At 38.9% G+C, this 7,436-nt stretch overlaps 1 pseudogene; it reads left to right on the top strand.

The window, feature by feature from the left end:
* The first annotated feature begins 4,365 nt into the window (after positions 1 to 4,365).
* On the top strand, positions 4,366 to 6,811 carry LOC122746719 (annotated as a pseudogene).
* Positions 6,812 to 7,436: the final 625 nt, after the last annotated feature.

Here is a 7,436-nt window from a genome sequence, read left to right as displayed (position 1 = left end):
ACTTAGGTCCTGAGAGTGATTTATGTAAGGCCACATAGTTAGTGAAAGAGCCAGTGTAGGACAAAGACCCAGGTTTCCAGGATCTGAAATATAAAAATTAAATCTATGAAGTGGGTATAAAAGTTATAAAACCTAAACTGTAAGAATCAGCTTTTGTCATATCCTTTGTGACAAATAGAAGTAAAAGTATTATAAATATCCTCTCATATATTCCATTGACTACAACATACATCAAAGATATATTACTACATTTCCCCTAAGGCATCTGAGAATTTATGAGGGGAGGGAAATGTGTACAGACTAAAATGGAGACAAGTTCCATGAAAAATGAGTCATGTTCCCTTAAATTCAAAAAAGTTCTGTCACACACACACACACACACACACACACACACACAGAGATAATGGAAAAATTCCTATACAAACAAGAGTTCAACTGTGAAAATCAGCATGACTGGAAAGGACTTAGGGAAACTTGAAAGAAACTTTGTTTTAATCCAAGATCCAGAGGTAAAGTTTGAGGTTTACATGAACTAGGTTCAATCTCATGAGAATCTCAAAAATCATTTTATATGAGTTCATATCATATGAGGTACTAAGAATGGTTAGTTTGGGAAGAAAAGACATATATCTCTATAAAAGTCTTCATACAGACATGGTTCATAACTACAAAAGACTAAAAACAATATATGTATCCAATGATTGGGGAATGACTTTTTAAAATTGTGTCATGTGAATGGAATAGAATGCCATATGAAACATGATTTGGATTTTTAAAAAAATTTGACGTAGTTCTTTATATATTTGAGAATTTGGTCCTAAATTCTTCCCCTGTCCATAAATCTGACAGATAGATAATTCCATACTCCTTTAATTTTCTTATGATATCATTTTTTATTTGCAAATCATGTACTCACTTTGACCTTATTTTAGTATATGGTATAAGATGTTGATCTATACCTAATTTCTGACTATTTTCAACAATACAAAAATCCAAGATAATACCAAAAGAATATTGATGAAACATACTATCCACCTCAAAAAAAAAAAAAGAACTGATATTGATGGAACTGACTGAAGCATGCTATTTTTCACATTTTTTTCATTAAGTGACAAATATGGTGATATTTTGCACAATCATATATGTATAACCCATATCAGGAGGGAAGATGGGATAGAGGGTAAGAGGGGTAGCTAGGTGGCACAGTGGATAAAGCACTGGTCCTGGATTCAGGAGGACCTGAGTTCAAATGTGGCCTCAGATACTTGACACTTACTAGCTGTGAGACCCTGGGTAAGTCTTTTAAGCCTCATTGTCCCGCAAAAAAAAAAAAATTTAATGATTATGTAAGATTTCTTGATCAATACAACTGCAGAGACAAAACTTTGTATAGCAGTTCTCAGAGTGTTACTGTCACTCAAGGCATAAGTCAAGGAGTTAAGTAGTCATAGAGTATTTTTTCCATATTAATGCTTAAGATATATTTTTTTCCAAGAATATAAGGTCATTGAGTACATAGAACATTTTTCATTTTTATCTTTATGTCCCCAGAATCCTTTTCATATGGTGCTTAATAAATGTTTGTTGAATTGGGTTTTCAGACTGGGTGACACATACACATAATAAACACGTGAGAGATGAAAAAAGTATTTTTGAACCAAGAAACAAGGATCCTTGATGTTTAGGGAGATGAGACTAAACTTTATGGAAGGGTTAGCATATGAGCTAGACTATAAAGGACGGATAAATTTCCAATAGACAATAGTAGGGAGGCAATCCAGACGTGAGTTCAGGGTGATGGTGGGAGGAAGTAAGGTAACCAAATGAGCTCCCCGGATCAACCAACCTTCTTTATAGAGGGAGATGTATATTATTTAAATAATATCATACTAGAATCTAGCATAGGTTAGAGAAGTTGGATTTCTTGGGCAGTATCGATCTCCAGTTTGCCTCTATGATAATGCCAAAATCAATAGATCAGAGATCTGACCTCCTAGAGCAAGAGTTTTTAGCCTTTTTTGAGTCATGGAGTCCTTTAGCACTCTAGTAAAGTCATTGGATTCCTCATAATAATTTTTTAATGCATAAAATAAAATACATAGGATTACAAAGGAAACTAGTTATATTCATATACGGTTATCAAAATGTCAAAATAACAACAACCACAGCAAAAAACCAAGTTCACCAATCTCAGGTTAAGAAAAAAAAATCACATAAATGACCCCCATTCCCGGTGAAGCAGGAAGGGTTTTTCTCCTTCTTTTCTCCTCAGTCTAAGAGCTGTTTGTGTTAACTTGGGGCAGAGGCACATTCAAGTTGAATTCAAAAAACATTTATTAACTGCCTACTATGTGCCAGGCACTGTGCTAAGTAACAGGGATACAAATAAGAAAAAAAAAAAACAGTCCCCACCCTCAATCTAATGGGGGAAAGCAACAAACAAAAGGAAGCTGATAATCTGGCAGTAGGGGGCTAAAATAGGGGATCAGTGGGTACTTGGGATGGGCACAGCTGCTGATGAAAAAAGGAGAGTAGTCACCTGCCACAGCTAGACATGTGCTTAACCACACAACCTAAGAGGAGTATTCTAAGAATGGATGTATTCTCAACCCAAGGGACAACAGTAGTTGGGGAAATACCAAGAGTTGCTCAAAAAGAAATACATGGATCTTGGCTGCCTAGGAAATCAAGATCCATGTATTTCTTTTTGAACAACTCTTGGTACTCCTCTCAACTGCTGTCATCCCTTGGGATGACATTATATATTATATCACACACACATATACACACATGTATAGCCTTCTAGCCATAGAAAGATTTCTTGAGCAAAACAAAATAAGTAAATACAAGTTTAGGCTGCCTTAAGAGAGGTATAGTGTTCAGGACTTGGGAAACTCATAGTCTTTTTTGCATTCTGCCTTGTTCAGATCACATCCAGAGGATTTTACTCAGTTCTAGGGACTATATTTTAGGAAGGTCATTGAAAAGCTAAAGAAGGTCCAGAGAAAAATTAGCACAGTAACAAGCTTGAAGAAAGGGACTTATAAGATCATATATTTAGACCCAGTAGGTACTTTGAAGATCAACTAATCCAACTCTTCATTTTGGAGATGAGGAAACCCAGACCTAGAGAAGATAAGTGAAGTCCTATGTATGCGTGGTACCATCTCCCGTTAACACCCTGGGAAGGGATGCCTGATCTTCACTTCTACAGGGATCCAGAGGAGATTGAGAAGGAAGAGCAAGCCACAGCTGAGAAGGCAGTGACAAAGGAGGAATTTCAGGGTGAATGGACTGCCCTTGCCCCAGAATTCACTGCTGCTCAACCAGAGGTGGCTTATTGGTCTGAGGGAGTGCAGGTGCCATCTGTGCCCATTCAGCAGTTCCCTACTGAAGACTGGAGTGTTCAGCCTGCTGTTTAGTGGGTAGGGACTACCACAGAGTGGTCCTAAATTTTACTGCAGGTGTTTTAATAGAGAAGGAAAAGATTCTTGAAGGAAAATAAATCTTGATTTCTTATCTTTTTTAAAAAAAGAGCATATGGGGGGCAGCTAGATGGCGCAGTGGTTAAAGCACCGGCCGTGGATTCAGGAGTACCTGAGTTCAAATCCGGCCTCAGACACTTGACACTTACTAGCTGTGTGACTGTGGGCAAGTCACTTAACCCCCATTGCCTAAAAAAAAAAAAAGAGCATAGTACTAAGAACAATGTCTAAAGGTTGCAAAAAATACAGATCTAGACTCAATGTAAAGAAAATAACAGTTAAAGCTATCTACAATTAGAATGGGCTTCTTCAAGAGAGTGGGTTCCCTCTAGAAGTCTTAAAACAAAAGGTGGACAATCATTTGTTCAGCATTTTGTAGAAAGACTATTTTAAAAAGTCTGTTAATATAAACTTAACACAAACATTTCAATATACATAGGACAGAGAAAGAGGACTACACATGAAACTGTAAACTTCAGTTAGTTTTTTAAATATATGTTAAATTTAACATGATAGCATCAAAATTTCCCTACTTGTCTTTGTCCCCTTTTCAACTTCCTTCTATCTTCTATATATATTTAAAATATTTCACTAACACTACCCCCTTTTTTCCCTTTTTGTATCACTTTTCCTAGCTATCCATTCTGCACCTCTACAACTCTCTTCCACCCAAATAAAAGTATTCCCTTGGAACAAATAAGAATAGTTGAGCAAAACAGTTTCAGCCATCATCAGAAGCATTTGACCCCTGTTTAGCTCTCAATTCTAAAGTCAGTGTCTTCCTCTTCCCCTTCCAGATGTCTGAAATTCTACTGCACTTGCTCATCTATTCCCAGCTTCCCCAGAACCTATTTAGACATCCCCTTCCCTTGACCCAGACATGGCAGAGAATGATGTGATTTAAACTCCTGGATTATGAAAATGATGAAGTGGAGAGAGCAGCTGAGGGAACTCTGGCTTTCCATGACTTTCCACTTAAGCCAGAACTACTCCAGGCTGTTGTAGATTGTGACTTTGAGCATCCATTTGAAGTTCAGCATGAGTGTATCCCTCAGGCAACCCTGGAAATAGATGTCTTGTACCGGACCAAATCAGGCATAGGAAAGACAGCTGTGTTTGTGCTATCCATGCTGCTGAAATCTCTGCCAGTCACTGGTCATATTTCTCTGCTGGCAATATGTCACACTCAGGAACTGACCTTTCAAGTTAGCAAGGAGTGTGATCATTTCTTCAAATTTGTGATCAATGTCAAGATTGTGTTGTTTTTTAATAATCTATCAATAAAGAAGAATGAGGAAGGTGATGCCAAGGAAGAATTGCCTGTGTATCATCATGGAGTTGTTGTTGTTCATTCATTTCAATTGTGCCCAACTCTCTGTGACCCCATTTGGGGTTTTCTTGGCAAAGACACTAGAGTGGTTTGCCATTTCCTTCCCCAGCTCATCTTACTGATGAGGAAACAGAGACAAAGTTAAGTGACTTGCCCAGGATCACACAGCTGGTAAATGTCTGAGGCCAGATTTGAAATCAGGAAGATGAGTCTTCCTGATTTCAGATCTGGCACTTTATCTACTATGCTACCTAGCTGCCCCTAATTGTCATGGGGATCCTGACCCAAAATAAAAATCCCATTATCAAAAAAGATTTTATCCTGAATAAGTGTAACAAAATGCTCAATATATCGGGGCATACAGGATATTTTTCACATGACCCCACCATGAGAAGCTGTTCATGATACTGAATACCACAAAGAGCAAAGAGATCTGCCCGGTCTGCCACATGTTCATGAAATATTCAATGGAGATCTTCATAAATGGTAAGGCAGAGCTGACACTGCATGGGCTACAACAGTATTATGTCAACTGAAGCACAACGAGAAGAACTGACAACTCTTCAACTTCCTGGGTATTCTTAAGTTCAACCAAGCAGAGCTCTTTGTGAAATTTGTGTAGCACAGCATTGTACTGGTCCAACTTCTAGTGGAATAGAATTTCCCAGCCATTGTCATCCATTATGGGATGTCCCAAGGGGAGAGTTAACTTCAGTATCAGAATCTCAAGGATTTCCAGTGTCATAGTCTCATGGCCACTATCCTATTTGACGAGAGCATGCCTTCAACTACGACATACCAGAGAAGTCACAGGGTGGCCAGGGCAGATTGGTTTAGGATAAAGGGTTTGGCCATGACATTTGCTTTAGATGAAAATGATGTGAAAATCCTCAAGAAATCTAGGATCACTTCAAGATCAATATTGGTGAATTGTTCTTGCTATTGTTGTTGCTCATCCTTCATCCTCAAAGAGAACCAATGACATCAGGAGGATGATGTCTTGAGTTACAAGTAAATTTCATCATTGAATTGTGATGAAATTGACATTTCTATCTACATTTAGCAGATGTGGTAGAGGTCTTGGATCTTTCTTGGAGTATAATACCCTTTTCCTTCCCAGGAGCTGAACACCTGGGCACTAAAGTGAAGGAAATACTACTACTGCCACCTACCCTAGGCTCCCAACCTCAAAGACCTCGTTTATGTCATCCTCAAAACTCCTTTAATGGTTTGTCCTGTTGGATTCTTTTTAACAAAATTAAAAATGAAACTGCAACAAAAAGAAATATGAAACAGAAGACTGGCAGATATAAAATAGATATCCCTACCCTAGAAATAGCTAAATTACATATGAAGAGTCCAGCCAGAACATAATTTGCCTCCAGTACACAGGCTACATTTATACTTTTGTCCCTAGCCACTTATGGATCATCCTCAAAGGAGTAGGGAAGTGGTTCTAACTAAATTGAAAGTGATCACCTTAAGGCAAGTGTCATGCCTTACTGAGGGAAGAAACATTTGATGCTGCAGGATTGTCTAGCTAGAGAGGCACAATCTCTCCCATATCCTGCATCAGAGCTGAGGCTCTCTGGGAGTTAAAGACTTCTGCTATTTCTAAGCTAAAGGTTGTTGCCCTAGAAGAAAGAACTTTTCAGCTAAAAACAGCATTCTGACTGAAGAGATTGGTAGCAGTACCACCCAGTCAAGCCAGGAGAAAAGACTTCATGAACCTGCCTAAGAGCAAGCTGGAATAGTTAATAAGATTGACCCATTCAGCAGAGACATCATGCCCTCAGAAGAGCCTGGAAACTGAACAACCTGCTTGACCCAATCAGGAAGTAACAGAGGAGTGGCAGAACTGTCTGTCTGGCAGCCATTTCCCAGTCCAGAAGCAGCTGATCCTGCTTGACTACTACAGGGGCCAAATGATGTGTTTGACCCAGCCCATCAGTGGACTTACAAACCCACCCAAGCCCACCACCTTGCAAAGAGCTGACCTAGCTATATCACAAGTGCCACAACCAACAATGAACACCATGAGCACTTTTTGGAGAAAGAATAGCAAGTCTCTATAGTTCTAGAGTTATGAGTTGAGGCAGCTAGGTGGAGCAGTGGATAGAGCACTGGCCCTGGATTCAGGAGGACCTGAATTCAAATCCGGCACCAGACACTTAACACTTACTAGCTGTGTGACCCTGGGCAAGTCACTTAACCCCAATTGCCTCACCAAAAAAAAAAAAATGTAGAGTTATGAGTTGCTTGGGAGATGTTTGTCCCTGTGCCCTATTACCCATGTACCCTATTACCACTACAGTCTAAGATCATGCCCACTGTTCTCTTCATGGACTCTGTGTGTATTTGTAGCAGAATGCACCCATATTATTGGGGGTGGGAAATGCTTTGTAATTACTGTTCTCGCTATAGTTATTTTTTAAAAAGTCTTTTCTAAAGAACTATCTGACTCTATTGGCTGATTGATAATAGGAAACCTATTAGTGGGGCCCCATGAAGTATTGTTCAAAGGGATATTCACCCACAAGTTTACCCTTGTAATCCTAAAAGTTTTCACAGTCACCCTTTTAGGGATCCAACCAGACAATGCCTTTGAAAGTTAAGCAAGT

This window comes from Dromiciops gliroides, chromosome 1 (genome assembly GCF_019393635.1).
Source record: "Dromiciops gliroides isolate mDroGli1 chromosome 1, mDroGli1.pri, whole genome shotgun sequence".
Classification (NCBI taxonomy): Eukaryota; Metazoa; Chordata; class Mammalia; order Microbiotheria; family Microbiotheriidae; genus Dromiciops; species Dromiciops gliroides.
Note: the sequence above shows the minus strand (reverse complement) of the source record. Positions and strands in the feature narration are given on the sequence as shown.